The 17259-nt window shown below is 45.8% G+C and overlaps 1 pseudogene; it reads right to left on the bottom strand.

The window, feature by feature from the left end:
- Nucleotides 1-11787: 11787 nt before the first annotated feature.
- Nucleotides 11788-11905, bottom strand: LOC124551666 (annotated as a pseudogene).
- Nucleotides 11906-17259: the final 5354 nt, after the last annotated feature.

The following is a 17259-nucleotide window of genomic DNA, read 5'->3' as shown; positions in this document are numbered from 1 at the left end:
ACCTGCGACCGTAGCGGTCGCTCGGTTCCAGACTGTAGCGCCTAGAACCACACGGCCACTCAGGACGTAGAAGTGACTGGTGTATTGTGACGAGCCAGTTGATCGGCCACCATTGACCAAACGTTTTCAGTTGGTGACAGATCTGGAGAACGTGCTGGCCAGAGCAGCAGTCGAACATTTTCTGTATCCAGAAAGACCCGTACAGGACATGCAACATGCGGTCGTACATTATCCTGCTGAAATGTAGGGTTTCGCAGCGATCGAATGAAGGGTAGAGGCACAGGTCGTAACACATCTGAAATGTAGCGCCCACTGTTAAAGTGCCGTCAATGCGAACAAGAGGTGACCGAGACGAGTAACCAATGGCACCCCATACCATCACGCTGGGTGATACGCCAATATGGCGATGACGAATACACGCTTCCACTGTGCGTTCACCGCGATGTCGCCAAACACGGATGCGACCATCATGATGCCGTAAACAGAACCTGGATTCATCCGAAAAAATGACGTTTTGCCATTCGTGCACCCAGGTTCGCCGTTGAGTACACCATCGCAGGCGCTCCTGTCTGTGCTGCAGCGTCAAGGGTAACCGAAGGCACGGTCTCCGAGCTGATAGTTCATGCTGCTCCAAACGTCGTCGAACTGTTCGTGCAGATAGTTGTTGTCTTGCAAACGCCCCCATCTGTTGACTCAGGGATCGAGACGTGGCTGCACGAACCGTTACAGCCATGCGGATAAGATGCATGTCATCTCCACTGCTAGTGATATGAGGCGGTTGGGATCCAGCACGGCGTTCCGTGTACCCTCCTGAACCCACCGATTCCATATTCTGCTAACAGTCATTGGATCTCGACCAACGCGAGCAGCAATGTCGCGATACGATAAACCGCAATCGCGATACGCTACAATCCGACCGTTATCAAAGTCGGAAACGTGATGGTACGCATTTCTCCTCCTTACACGAGGCATCACAACAACGTTTCACCAGGCAACGCCAATCAACTGCCGTTTGTGTATGAGAAATCGGTTGGAAACATTCCTCATGTCAGCACGTTGTAGGTGTCGCCACGGGCGCCAACCTTGTGTGAATGCTCTGAAAAGCTAATCATTTGCATATCACATCAGCTTCTTACCGTCTGTTAAATTTCGAGTCTGTAGCACGTCATCTTCGTGGTGTAGCAATTTTAATGGCCAGTAGTGTATTTCGTAACGTCTGTAGTCACCGCAGCGTCTGTTCCTTCAGACATGCATGGATGTGCGAAGGAACTTTGCATCGTAATTCAGAATAGCACAGGCATTGCAATATCGTACGCAGTACGATCTCGTCTGTGGGGCGCCTTTGTAGCCTATAGTGAATGTTTCACTCACTGTTCATCTCTAAATTCAGCACAATAATTGTCTTCAGAGGAAAAAAACAGAAAGCGCACAGACAAGCTCATCTGGTTTCCGATGACAGTGACAAATGAATCTGTAACACTACAACCGCCAAGTATGCACACACAAGATCGCACTAATATCTAGTGGCTTCGGACTTTTCATGTCAAAACTCTAAAAGCTTTGTAAGTGCAACAATCGTCATTAGCATTCCACTTCTTTTTTTCTTCATCTCTGCACAATTATTTCTCGCCATAGTTTTTTCTGGCGCCGGAGACGTTTGTTTCCGAACGAGAGAGAGAGACCAGTTTTCTATTCTGTCACTGTAGACTCTGTTGACTGTGTGACAACATCACGTCTGCTTGCACCGCGTCATCGCTATCGGAGTGAAGTCTTCGAAGGCGTTCTTTACATTTTGGGAAAAGATGAAAATGGGATGAGTTTTAGTCGGAAATTAGAGGACCATTAATGACGGTGAACGGAATGCGTCGGATTCTTGCAGATGTAGCAGAGCTTTTGTGTGGTCTGCCATTATCATCCTGAAGGATAAGGTATGCAATTTGTGAACGAACTGGTCGAATTCGAAACTCGATTACAGCAGACTGTTTCTCATGCACCGACATAGTTACGTTACACACCGCCGTAGTGCAAAGTAGAAGGAGAGGACTGCAAATATGCAGACACAAATAATAAAGATGTAGAATGTTAATGACTTTCGTAATACCTAAAAGAGTTATGAGGCATTACTTTTCACCACGCCCTCGTAGAAACAAGGTAGTCGGTTGATAATTGCAAAAGCGGAAAAAAAAGGATTTTGTCGATTACAGCGCCATCTAAAACGCATGAAAACAAAATGTTTCGGGTAAACCGTAGGTGGCACTGAACACAGTCATTGAGGCTGTTGCATTTTTGATCCGCCCGTGTACACGTGAAAAAAGCAGAAAGTATCGTTATGCTTGAGTTATAGGCAAATTATTTTTTTATTTCTTTTATTTTTTTTGATAGAGTGCGCAACAATTTCGAGTAACGCAAAACGTTTCTGTAACAGTAATTATTTTAATGAAGGTTGTGAATATAAACAATGACACCTGCTAAAGCTGCTTTATCTGCTGTTTACGGGTCCGGAATAGCTAACGAACTTAACAGGATAATACTACCGGATATTCGCTAATAGTTCCCACATATTTAATATCACTAAAATTAAAGTAAATAAACATGTTGCTCGTAATCCTAGGGAACGATAATTGCCTTGTATATTTATTTATTTACGCTGGCAAGATTACGGCCATAATGGCCTCTCTCACATTTAACGAGGTGTTCTAGAAACACAGAGGCCAGAATAAACATGTCCCGGAAAATGCAAATGGCGATCAAAAAGTTTCCGTTTGAGGGCGTTGCTGCAAGGTATATGAAGCGTTGCGCCATTGCGATACAGGTGTAAAAGCATGTAGGCACGGGATTGGCGTGGCTTTCCGACGTGCGTGCGGTAAATGTAGAAACGTGATTTATGGCGACGTTTTAACCAAATGCTGCCAAACGGGACCAACGTACTGTTATTCTTTTCTTGGCTGCCGAAGAACAAACACCGGTAGAAGTTCATCGGAGAATAAATAACGTTTGTGGATCAGCATGTACGTCCAAAACCACGACATTGTAAAATGGTGCTCCAGTTCATGATAGCGCAAGTCGCCATATAGCAAATGTCGTGAGACAGAAGTTATGCCAACTCAAGTGGGAGACACACGAGCACCCGCTCTAAAGCTCTGATCTCTCCCCATGCGACTATCACGTCTTCGTTCCGCTAAAAATGGCCTTGCAGGGTCAAGGATTCCTGTCTGAGGAGGATGTGCAGCAGGCAGTTACGCACTTCTTCAAGCAGGACAACACGCTAGTCTATCAAACGAGTATGTTCACTGTGATACGTCGGTCGGATGATTACTTCGATGCTCATGGAGATTTTGACTGATTGGCACACCGTTTCTGGACTAAAAAGCCTTCGGGAGGAAAGTATTTGATCGGCCCTTATACAGGGTGTTCCATTGATAGTGACCGGGCCAAATATCTCACGAAATAAGCATCAAACGAAAAAACTAGAAAGAACGAAACTCGTCTAGCTTGAAGGTGGAAACCAGATGGCGCTACGGTTGACCAGCTAAATGGCGCTGCCATGGGTCAAACGGATATCAACTGCGTTTTTTAAAATCGGAACTCCCATTTTTTACTACATATTCGTGTAATACGTAAGGAAATATGAATGTTTTAGTTGAAACACTTTTTTCGCTTTGTGATAGATGGCGCTGTAATAGTCACAAACGTATCAGTACGTGATATTACGTAACATTCCGCCAGTGCGGACGGTATTTGCTTCGCGATACGCTACCCATGTTAAAATGGACCGTTTACCAATTACGGAAAAGGTCGATATCGTGTTGTTGTATGGCTATTCTGATCAAAATGCCCAACGGGCGTGTGCTATATTTGCTGTTGGTATCTTGGACGACATCATCCAAGTGTCCGGACCGTTCGCCGAATAGTTACGTTTTTTAAGGAAACAGGAAGAGTTCAGCCACATGTGAAACGTCAACCACGACCTGCAACAAAAGATGATGTCCAAATAGGTGATTTAGCTGCTGTCGCGGCTAATCCGCACATCATTAGCAGACAAACTGCGCAAGAATCGGGAATCTCAAAAACGTCGGTGTTGAGAATGCTACATCAACATCGATTGCACCCGTATCATATTTATATGCACTAGGAATTGCATGGCGACGACTTTGAACATCGTGTACAGTTCTGACAGTGGGCACAAGAGAAATTACGGGACGATGACAGATTTTTTGCACGCGTTCCATTTAGCGACGAAGCGACATTCACCAACAGCGGTAACGTAAACCGGCACAATATGCTCTATTGGGCAACGGAAAATCGACGATGGCTGCGACAAGTGGAACATTTGCGACCTTGGCGGGTTAATGTATGGTGCGGAATTATGGGAGCAAGGATAAAAGCCCCCCCCCCCCCCATTTTATCGATGGCAATCTAAATGGTGCAATGTATGCTGATTTTCTACGTTATGTTCTACCGATGTTACTACAAGATGTTTCACTGCATGACAGAATGGTGATGTACTTCCAACATGATGGATGTCTGGCACATAGCTCGCGTGCGGCTGAAGCGGTATTGAATAGCGTATTTCATGGCAGGTGGATTGGTCGCCGAATCATCATACTATGGCCCGCACGTTCACTGGATCTGACGTCCCCGGATTTCTTTCTGTGGGGAAAGTTGAAGGATATTTGCTATCGTGACCCACCGACAACACCTGACAACATGCGGCAACGCATTGTCAATGCTTGTGCGAACATTACGGAAGGCGAACTACTCGGTGTTGAGAGGAACTTCGTTACACGCATTTCCAAACGCATTGAGGTTGACGGACATAATTTTGACCATTTATTGCATTACAGCGCCATCTTTTACAAAGCGAAACAAACGAATACGTAATAAAAATGGGGGATCTAGCGGGCCAGCCATAGCGCCATCTGGTTTCCCCCCTCAAGCTAGACAAGTTTCGTTCTTTGTAGTTTTCTCGTTTGACGCTGAGATATTTCACCCGGTCACGATCAATTGACCACCCTGTAAAGTGATAAAAAGGACGCCCTAAGAAGGAATTATCCGAATGACACGGTAATCGGTGCACATGTACAGACAAACCAACGATTACAATTTCAGAAAAATTTGATGGATTTTTCCTGAGGAAGAGCTTTACAAACTGAGCAAGTCAAAAATGCCTTTGTCTTCCTCTGGGTCTTACGCAAGCAGTTATTCGGCTTGACACTGATTGGCAGCGTTCTTGGATGTCCTCCTGAGAGACATCATGCATAATTGGCCGATTGGCTAGTTAGTGAAAATCGTGAGATGTTGGAAGGCCCTGCTCTAAAAGTTCTCAATTTGGAGAGATCTGGCGACCTTGCCGAACGACGTAGTGTATAGCAGGCACCAGTCAGGCTCGTATCCCCACTGCTGTCTGAGGCATCTCAGACACATCGGCCTCGAATCTCACTGACTGGATCAGCCTTCAACGAGGAGTTGAGCCCCAGTGACCACCAAAGGTCTGGAGACACCCAAGACAGTGGTGGGACACTGACCTGACAGTTTCCCATCATATACAGGATGGAGAAAGGCTGTGTCACGAAATTTTACCCCTGGATAGCTGATGCCAGTAGGAACCAAAATTACTGATACTGTGTAAGTCGGCAACGCACAATTTTTAAACTACAGAAACTTGGCGCCACGCGTTCCGATTGGCCCCCTGTTGCCGGATGCTGTGGACAACGCATGACAGCGACTGCTTTGCCTGCCGGAGATCCCGATGTATGCAAGGCGGCTCGCACGCTCGTTGGTAGCGCGCCAGTCTTCCAGTCAAAGTGCCTGGGGGCAAATCCGCCGGGGTCCCGACACATCCATTGTAGTTTCATGTCAAGCCGTACCGGGAACAGCCGGCCGAGGTGGCCGAGCGGTTCTAGGCGCTTCAGTCCGGAACCGCGCTACTGCTACGGTCGCAGGTTCGAATCCTGCCTCGGGCATGGATGTGTGTGATGTTCTTAGGTTAGTTAGGTTTAAGTAATTCTAAGTTCTAGGGGACTGATGACCTCAGATGTTAAGTCCCATAGTGCTCAGAGCCATTTGAACCATTTGAACGTACCGGGAACAAACACGTCAAGAGCTGTTAGTTTTACAATTCGTGTCTGACCTGAAAAGGGCCCTTTTTGTAGCTAGGACATTGTTTACTTAAAGCAGGTGCTCGAAATGGTGATCCTCTGACGCGACACAAGCTTGGTGACGTCGAACCGTGTTTATTCGAACCCTTTCGAAGGCTCTTGGCATTGCCCTGATGTGATTGGCGGCATGTCGAATGCGATCCATTAATTTCTCTTCGTTTCTAGGTGATTCGCGTCCGGATGGGTGAACTAGAACGTTGAAGAATCTTCGCAGGAAAAAGTCCGGTGGCGTGAGGTCTGATGATCGCGGGGTCCATGTAATACGACCACTTCCGTCAATTACCCGGCCGTCGAAGAGTTCATTTAAATATCCGCGCACAATACGACTGTGCGGGCGCCCCATCATGCTGCAACCACATGCGTAGCCATATGTCCAGGGGAACATCTTCCAGCAGGCCGGGTAGAGTTTCTTACAAAAAGTGAAGGTAATTTGCCCCGGTATGTCGAGGAGGAACACGGACCGGCCAATCAGATGGTCACCCGCAATGCCTGCCCAAATGTTGTGCGAAAATCTTTCCTGGTGTCCGTGGGCGTACATGACGTGAGGATTTCCCTTTGCCCAGTAATGAACGTTTCGAGTGTTATAAAGGTCATCCCGATGGAAGGTGCACTCGTCGGTAAACAACACAATGGCAGAGAAGTCGGGATCTCGTGCAAAACCCTAGCGTGTGTTTATAGTCCGCCCCAGAATTTAGGCCTTGGACGGGGTGAAAACTGAATGGATGCTGCCTGTCATCCCTCAAAACCTCCCAGACTACCGATGAGTGACCCAACCGCTCGATTGGCCTAACTGCTCGGGTACTTGTCGTAGGTTCTTCTTCGAAGCGCTCGGGAAGAGTCTCTTCAAATGCAGCATCCCGTCGTGTTCGAGGCGATCCAGCATCACCGGCTTTGCGTTGCTGCTGCAGTACCCGCCACGGCACAGTGCGTACAATATTGATACTTTATTCTTGACTCTGGGACATCCCTAATCATTTCAGTTCAAAAGCTGGATTCCGTCATATGCCTTCAAATAGGGAAATTCAAGCGAATCTTGTCGCCCAATTATAGAAATTCTTAACTGTTTCATTACATTACATCACAGGCACAACGAATAAAAGAAGAAATCAGGGATACAATGTGATACAGCCATTCTGTTCTTTCCATAATCGTGAAGAACACTTGCTTTTAAAGCAAGTGAAAAGGAATGGCCGCATGGTCTCCATGTATTGGGTGAAAGAAGTACGCAACGTACTGGGCAACGCGATCGTTGACTCTCTTGCTAAGGAAGCGGCGACTTCAGGTACACACGTTCCAGCAGAAGATCTACTAAACTGACTTGCATAAATTAAGGACGCGATTGCCTTTCGGACGATGTGTCACTGCTAAGTAAATTACCCCGATGACTTGCACCACATACGGAAAGAACTGCTACATTATAGCGTAGAAGCACCGCTAACGAGCCTGTTCCGCGAAGCGGCAGTTGAATTTCTGTAAACGTTTGCGAGTGTGGGTGGTTTCTCGCTGGGTGCCGTTCCTCATACAACCGTCGAGCTTCATACGCATTATCGTCGGCTAGTCCATAAATAAAAACCACATCTCGTTGTTCTTCAAACGAATACTACGCCGCCATGCTGACTGTATGACAAAATAGCAGGTGACGTGTTTGTGGTCCGAAGCGAAGCTTATCTGTGAAAGTCTTTGACGTGAGATGAACAGCAAGACGTATCCAATAGCCAGCCGGTGTGGCGGTGCGGTTCTAGGTCCTTCGTAGGACCGTTGCTATTCACAATATACATAAATAACCTTGTGGATGACATCGGAAGTTCACTGAGGCTTTTTGCTGATAATGCTCTGGTATGTCGAGAGGTTGTAACAATGGAAAATTGTACTGAAATGCAGGGGGAACTGCAGCGAATTGACGCATGGTGCAGGGAATGGCAATTGAATCTCAATGTAGACAAGTGGAATGTGCTGCGAATACGTAGAAAGAAAGATCCCATATCATTTAGCTACAATGTAGCAGGTCAGCAACTGGAAGCAGTTAATTCCATAAATTACCTGGGAATACGCATTAGGAGTGATTTAAAATGGAATGATCATATGAAGTTGATCGTTGGCAAAGCAGATGCCAGACTGAGATTCATTGGAAGAATCCTAAGGAAATTCAATCCGAAAACAAAGGAAGTAGGTTACAGTACGCTTGTTCGCCCACTGCTTGAATGCTGCTCAGCAGTGTGGGATCCGTACCAGATAGGGTTGATAGAAGAGATAGAGAGGATTCAACGGAGAGCAGCGCGCTTCGTTACAGGATCATTTAGTAATCGCAAAAGCGTTACGGAGATGATAGATAAACTCCAGTGAAAGACTCTGCAGGAGAGACGCTCAGTAGCTCGGTACGGGCTTTTGGTGAAGTTTCGAGAACATATCTTCACCGAGGAGTCAGGCAGTATATTGCTCTCTCCTACGTATATCTCGCGAAGAGACCATGAGGATAAAATCAGAGAATAGAGCCCACACAGAGGCATATCGAAATCCTTCTTTCCACGAACAGTACGAGACTGGAATAGAAGGGAGAACCGATAGAGGTACTCAAGGTACCCTCCGCCACACACTGTCAGGTGGCTTGCGGAGTAAGGATGTAGAGGTAGATGTGGAGTTCAGTCTGGAACCGCGCGACCTCAACGGCCGCAGGTTCGAATCCTGCCTGGGGCATGGATGTGTGTGATGTCCTTAGGTTAGTTAGGTTCAAGTAGTTCTAAGTTCCAGGGGACTGATGACCACAGATGTTAAGTCTCATAGTGCTCAGAGCCATTTGAACCATTTGAACCTATTCGATACGTGTGCGTATCACGTTGGGACAGTGACGGAGCGAGGGACGTTTCTATGTGTGAACCTACAACCATAGAGCTGACCGTCAACCAACGAACGGCAACAGGGCAGTCCTACGACCAATCCCAAGGCAAATTCGAGCGCGTGGCGCAAAGTTTCCGTAGTCGACCTACACAACTTTACACAACATTAGTAATTTTGGTTCCTTCTGGCTTCAGCCATCCAGCGTTAAAATATCGTAACACAATTATCCTCCACCCTGTATTTTAACAACCAGGAGTGACAGTCCAGAATTCCAGGAGCCCTTTGGTTGCCATCCGCGGCAGCCTTACAGATCAGCGGTGCGTCGACGATATTCTACGACCCGTTTTGTTCCCTTTCGTGTCAAGCCACCAAGGGCTTACATTTCGGTAAGATAATGCCAGCCCACGCACGGCGAGATTTGCTACTGCATATCTTCGTGCTTGCCAAACCTTACCTTGGACAGCGAAGGTAGTTTTATCCACCTCAGGTGCGGATTATGTGAGTTGGATTGCGTATCTTAAAGTGGATGAAGCATTTTCCGGGCCAGCATTATTTAGCCGACCATTTATGTAGAAAGCATGGCTTGCAACGGCTCTATATAAGGTAAAGCTTTGTGGCTGTTATTCTGCTAGGATAAATGAATAAATACACAACGCAATTATCGTTTCCTTTGATCAGGAGCAACCTATTTATTTAGCAATTTTCCCCACTGTGTCTTATACGTTATCTTCATTATGACAGAAATTGCTATGAAATAAAAGAAGAAAAAGCAGTAATACCTACATCAGAAAACAACGTGTAATTAATGTTTATGCAATTGTAGAGGAATGAAGTTAAAATTGAGGTACATACATCTTGGCTACGGAATGCAGCAGACGTGCAACAACAGTTTGCCGGCCGGAGTGGCCGTGCGGTTCTAGGCGCTACAGTCCGGAGCCGAGCGACGGCTACGGTCGCAGGTTCGAATCCTGCCTCGGGCATGGATATGTGTGGTGTCTTTAGGTTAGTTAGGTTTAATTAGTTATAAGTTCTAGGCGACTGATGACCTCAGAAGCATAGTGCTCAGAGCCATTTTTGACTACAGTTAGCTGAGAAACAAAAAGAGGAACATGGTGGAATGCAAAACGTGAGTAGAGAGGAAAAACGGTAGAGATAACTGAGAAATAGAAAGGAAACAATGCACAATAAGAAACAAAAAGGACCATTTGTTTTAGTGTTCGGCAGGCATAAGTCGATACATTTGTTGATTTTTTGAGGGAGAAAGTATGAAGCTGACTAAAAGAAATGCTTCAGATTTTTGTTAAATACATCATGACGCTGATTTGCGCTGCAGAATGTGGTATAATTTCTTCAAGTGCTCAAAAACAGAAATGGAGAAGGAGTTTGAAAATATTTTTGTTTACAGATAACTACAGTCTGAACGAAGCTGTACAAATGTTGCATCAGTCCTTGATGGGATTTCAAAGTGGTGCAGTGGTTAGTAACTTGCTTTAAATATTCAGAAGTCTGAAACTGTGCTCTTCACGAAACAAAACAAAACATGGTATCCTTTGACAATAGCATCAGTGAATAGCAGCTGGATCCCGTAAACTCATACAAATACTTAAATATGACGTTTAGTAGGGACATGAGATGGAACGATCACACTGGCTGAATCTTTGGTAAATCAGATTGCAGATTTAGATTTATTAAAGGAGACTGCAACCAGTCTACAAAGAAGATTGCTTAGAAGTCACTCGTGCGACCCATCCTATAATTTTGCTCCAGTGTGCGATTCCCCGACCAGGTAGGACTAACCAGAGATATTGCACGTATATAGAGAAGGGCAGCACGAATGGTCACAGGTTTTTCGACCCAAGGAGGAGTGTCAGCGAAATGTTGAAAGAACTGATCTGGTAGACTCTTGAAGGTAGACGGAAACAGTCTAGAGAAATTTTTTTAACGAAGCTTCGTCCACCTCTGGTAGCTGAATGGTCAGCATGACAGAATGTCTATCCTAAGGGCCCGGGTTCGATTCCCGGCTGGGTCGGAGATTTTATCCGCTCAGGGAGTGGGTGTTGTGTTGTCCTAATCATCGTCATTTCATCCCCATCGACGCGGAAGTCACCGAAGTGGCGTCAGATTGAAAGACTTGCACGCGGCGAACGGTCTACCCGACGGGAGGCCCTAGTCACGCGACATTTACATTTTAACGAAGCTTCAAGACCGGGTTCTGAATGGTGACTAGGAGTATACTACAAGTCCTGTACATATAGCTCCCATAGCGTTCGTGAGGACGATATCATACTAATTACAGCACTCACAGAAGTGTTCAAATAATCATTGTTACAACGGTACATACGTGAACGAAACGGGAAAAGTGCTTAATCACTGGCACAGTGGAACGTACCCCGTGCTATGGACTTCACAGTGCTGCACACAGTAGAGATGTAGGTGTAAATGTAGATGTAATTGTCGATGTAGCACAGCTGCGATACAAGTGAGATCTTGTGTTTCATCTATGGCGAGATGGTATGTACTTGATGTGTGAAGCAAAGAATGATACTCGGTTCGGACCACTGCATCGGAACTAAAACTAAAACTTAACTCCTCCCGAACAGGCCATGAAGGCACAACGGTACCGACCGGCCGTCGTGTCCTCCTCTGACCATAGACGTCGCTGGATGCGGATATGGAGGGGCATGTGGTCAGCACACCGGTCTCCCGGCCGTATGTCAGTTTCCGAGACCGGAGCCGCTATAGCTCAATCAAGTAGCTCCTCAGTTTGCCTCACAAGGGCTGAGTGCACACCGCTTGCCAACAGCGCTCGGCAGATCGGATGGTCACCCATCCAAGTGCTAGCCCAGCCCGACAGCGGTTAACTTCGGTGATCTGACGGGAACCGGTGTTACCACTGCGGCAAGGCCGTTGGTCCACTGCATCAGAGATCTCGTTTAAATCAACGAAATACTTTATCGCTGATTATAGGAAAGTACTGCATTAATATACGGAAACTTTCAAGAAATACTAAGTGTTAACCATAAAACACCAATATAATAGGCATCAAACTTTGTGAAGATGGCCACCACGTAAAGGGTCCATTCCATTCAGAACTGATGTCCACCACTGACATCAGTATGAGGTGTGACCCCCAAGGGAACAAATACACTCTTGTCTTCGTTGTGGTACGGAAAATATAGCAGCCGAAGGTCATCTTGAGGAGATTTCTTGACATGCATAAAACACTTGCTGAGTCAGTTTGTCGAGATTGCTCCATAGAGTTTGTTATGAAAGTGCGGGTCTTCTTCTCTCAGACATGTTCTACGGTTAAGAGACAAGTGGAGCAGACAGGCCAGTCATGGGTCTCTACGTCTCTCAAGGCGTTTGTGATGTGAGCGGTACTGTGGGGTCTTGTGTTATCGTGTTGAAATATGCCATTCGGTACCTTTGGTATGACAACAGTGTAACCATCCTTGCCTCATACTGATGAGTATTCCGTCTCCTTTGAACAAGTACCAAATCAGCCAATTGTCATATCCAACAAGTCACCACATCTTCTTTCCAAAAGTGGAAGAGATGTGAGTGTCGAGAATCGCTGCTTTCCGTGACCTTTCATCAGGTCATCTACAGACATGTTGGCGTCGGTCTGACCCCACAGACAGATGCGAGACTCTTCGCTGAGCACAACTCACTGCCATTCAGTGTCCTATTTAACTCTGGCCTTATATTATGCAAGTCCCTCTTGTCTGCGGTGTTGTGCCAGAGGTAAAGTACCGTATGTAACTCGAGATCTTAGTCCATCTGGCAGTTATCTGATCCTGTCTGTTCCTGGTGGCACCCCACCGGTAGTCTCTACCCGATTTTCATCGGTTGTTATCCACTGTTTCGGGAGAGCCAATCGAACAACCGAACAATGTTCTCATGGTGCCATTTTGCATTCTTCCTGCACTGTCGAAAGTCTTAGAATATGTAGTCTTCGACCAGCTATCAAATTGCCAAACTACAAACAACCAATTAGACGAATACCAATCAGGTTTCTGTAAATATGGCAGCACAAAATTTGCCTTTTAAGGTAACAGAAGAATCGAAGCTTGTCGTGGATGCGCAAGAGGCGACTATCATGTATTTGTTAGATTTCAGCAAAGCTTTTCTCCCTGTTGACTTCGACATTATACTTGGCAAACCTAACTGCCTCAATTTTTCGCCAAGTGCAGTTCAGTGGATTCCCTGATATCTGATGTCCTGCCTGGAATGCATGTCCCGTACTGTAAAGTCACAATGAAGGCTGGTAGACTCAGGCGTCCACCAGATTTCGGTATTACGTCTTATACACTTTTCATTGTACGTAAATGATGTATGATCAGTTTTGTCCTACTGCAAGTACTGCACGTAAGCTGACGACCTCCAGTTGTAATTAAGTGCAAATTCAATAAACGTGATGACAGCTATCAACAATCTCGATGCCGACCCGTCTGCACCGTCAAAATGGCCACAGTATATAGAGGTAAAGCTCAATCCGTGCCAACCCCGTGGCCAATCAAGGCTCATTAACCCAAAGTATCTGAGTTCCATGCCAGCCATAATCCTAAATGGGGCAGATGTCAACTTCTTCCTTCAACAAGTACTCTAGGAGTTGTAATAAAGGAAATTCTAAATTGGACTGAGGAAGTAGATGCAATGTAGAACAAGGCATCAGCATCTCTCCAGACAGTACAAAAATATTAAAAGCTCTTCTCTCTGAACCTGAAAAAGAATGTTGTACAATTGTAATTATTGATCACAGCGCTGTTATCCTGTTCTTTTTCAGGAAAGCTCGCTGCTCCTGCAACTGATTACGAATCCCTGTGTCCGATACAGTTCTTGATCACATTTCACAGTCGTAAGCACAGCTATCCTGGCTGCGTGAAGACAAGTGCAGAAATTCCCACACCCTGTGTTTCTACTGCCTTATCAACGCGCACTGTCCTCCTTATCTCTTCCCGACCTTAACGTTCTTGCCTCAACAATACAGAAGGAACACCTGTTTCCATTGGAGCTTAATCGTTTCTGTACCATTCTAGCGTTTAGCCACTTTCTCGAAGTCCTTCTCAGTAGCAGGAACCTGACACCGGGGTAATCTCCCGCTCTATATTAGAGAATTGAGTAACATCTCCAAAGGACAGTTAGTGAAATATCTACAGAAGCAATAATAATGACCACCATCGCCCCCTTCTGCACTCGTTACCGCTGTATACGCTTTTTTCCAATCAGATCTTCCTGTTTTCCCAGTATCCTTAGCTGGTGCGGCTTTCCCCAGAACTCAACAAACACCCCCGGCGGTTCTAGAACTTCCTGACCCTTTACATAGAAATGGAATAAATATATACAAAAACATCATTTAACCTCCCTTTATTGCTCTGGAAAACAAAAAACTGCAAGCTGTACTGTAACAATCTAAACTTTCTGAATTTGCGTTCCAGTCTGCAACGTACACCAGTTCCTCTAATACCGGGTAACACGCACTCTTGCGTTGAGGCATGCCTGTACTCGTCATGACATACTGTCCATCAGATAATCAAGCCACTGTTGGTCTAGACTTTCACACTCCTCAATGGCGATTCGGACTAGATGTGGATTGGATTGATGGGTGGATCGTCCCTTTCAAAAACAGCCCTTTTCAACATATCCGATGCATTTCCGATAGGCTTCGTGCCTGGAGAACGTGCTGGCCGGTCTGATCTAGCGATTTCGTTGTTAAGAAGGAACACACCCATAAGATGCGCGCCATGAACTGGAGAATTGTTGACCATTAAGGCGAATCCCTCTCCGAAATGCTGCCGATATGGTTACATTATACGTCGGAGAATTTCATACCTGTATCGTATAGTCTTTTCACTGCCTTCAATGGCCACCACTGGCGTACGTTGACACTATACAATGCCACCCCAAAACATCAGGGAACCACCACCTTGCTGCACTCGTTGAGAAATGTGTCTAGGACGTTCAGGCTGACGGGTCTGCTTCCAGAAACGTCTCCGCTGACTGCCTGGTCTAAGACATATGCGAGGCTCATTTGTGAACAGAACTCGATGCCAATTCTGACTAATCCATTCAGCATGTTACTTGGCCCATCTTTATCGCTCTGCATCTTGTTTAAGTGTCAAAGTTGGACCTCACCATGGGTGCCAGGAGTGAATTTCACATCACGCAGCCTATTTCGTACAGTTTGAGCCGATACACCACATCCTGTGGCTGCACAGAATCAGTATTCAGCATGGTGGCGTTTCTCTCAGGGTTCCTCCAAGCTGAAATCAGTAAGTAGCGGTCGCCAGCTGCAGTAGCAGCCCTTGGGCGGCCTGAGCGAGGCAACCCATCGACAGTTCCTGTGTCTCTGTACGTCCGCCATATCCAGACATCAACGGTGTGCTTCTCTCTGAGGCTTCTGGAAAGTCCCTTTCATTCGAGCCCTTACTGACATAGCGTAACAATGCGAATACGATTAAACTTCGGAACTGATCTTCCCTGACGTCGGAGTAGTGTATTTCCCTATTGGTGTTATGACTGGAATTGACCGCCTCTACTACTGACTCCGTCGTGTCGGCACTGCGCCTGCATAATTGTTTACATCTTTGTGCGGTTTGAGTGACAGCTACGAACAGTCGAAGGGACTGTGTTATTGATGCAATATACACATTCGATGTCAGCGTTCAGCAGAGCATGGAACCGAGGTGATGCAACACTTTCTTTGATCTGCGTATTTTGTACAGCTGTAAATTCTTCTTATACCTGCCACTATCAGTTACTAATGGCACAGTTAGTGTCGTAATTATTATTATTACTATTACTATTACTAAGGGCAGCAGCGGCAGTAGTAGAAGTATTGCGTTAACTTCATTAGTTCATAGTCCCTCCCCCCATGAACCATGGACCTTGCCGTTGGTGGGGAGGCTTGCGTGCCTCAGCGATACAGATGGCCGTACCGTAGGTGCAACCACAACGGAGAGGTATCTGTTGAGAGGCCAGACAAACGTGTGGTTCCTCAATAGGGGCAGCAGCCTTTTCAGTAGTTGCAGGGGCAACAGTCTGGATGATTGACTGATCTGGCCTTGTAACACTAACCAAAACGGCCTTGCTGTGCTGGTACTGCGAACGGCTGAAAGCAAGGGGAATCTACAGCCGTAAAATCTCCCGAGGGCATGCAGCTTTACTGTATGATTAAATGATGATGGCGTCCTCTTGGGTAAAATATTCCGGAGGCAAAATAGTCCCCCATTCGGATCTCCGGGCGGGGACTACTCAAAAGGACGTCGTTATCAGGAGAACGAAAACTGGTGTTCTACAGATCGGAGCGTGGAATGTCAGATCCCTTAATCGGGCAGGTAGGTTAGAAAATTTAAAAAGGGAAATGGATAATTTAAAGTTAGATATAGTGGGAATTAGTGAAGTTCGGTGGCAAATGTAACAAGACATTTGGTCAGGTGGATACAGGGTTATAAACACAAAATCAAATAGGGGTAATGCAGGAGTAGGTTTAATAATGAATAAAAAAATAGGAGTGCGGGTAAGCTACTACAAACACCATAGTGAAAGCATTATTGTGGACAAGGTAGACACGAAGCCCAAGTCTCCTACAGTAGTACAAGTTTATATGCCAACTAGCTCTGCAGATGACGAAGAAATTGAAGAAATGTTTGAAGAGATAAAAGAAATTATTCAGATAGTGAAGGGAGACGAAAATGTAATAGTCTTGGGTGACTGGAATTCGATAGTAGGAAAAGGAAGAGAAGGAAACGTAGTCGGTGAATACGGATTGGGGGGAAAAATGAAAGAGGAAGCCGCCTAGTTGAATTTTTGCACGGAGGATAACTTAATGATAGCTAACACTTGGTTCAAGAATCACAAAAGAAGGCTGTATACATGGAAGACGCCTGGAGATACTGACAAGTTTCAGATACATTATATAATGGTAAGACAGAGATTTAGGAACCAGATTTTAAATTGTAAGACATTTCCAGGGGCAGATGTGGACTCTGACCACAATCTATTGGTTATGAACTGTAGATTAAAACTGAAGAAACTGCAAAAAGGTGGGAATTTAAGGAGATGGGACCTGGATAAACTGACTAAACCAGAGGGTGTACAGAGTTTCAGGGAGAGTATGAAGGGAAAATTGACAGAAATGGGGGAAGGAAATACAGTAAAAGAAGAATGGGTAGCTTTGAGGGATGAAGTAGTGAACCCACCAGAGAATCGACTAGGTAAAAAGACGAGGGCTGGTAGAAATCCTTGGGTAACAGAAGAAATATTG

The sequence above is a fragment of the Schistocerca americana genome, chromosome 9, assembly GCF_021461395.2.
Source record: "Schistocerca americana isolate TAMUIC-IGC-003095 chromosome 9, iqSchAmer2.1, whole genome shotgun sequence".
In the NCBI taxonomy this organism is placed as follows: domain Eukaryota; kingdom Metazoa; phylum Arthropoda; class Insecta; order Orthoptera; family Acrididae; genus Schistocerca; species Schistocerca americana.
Note: the sequence above shows the minus strand (reverse complement) of the source record. Positions and strands in the feature narration are given on the sequence as shown.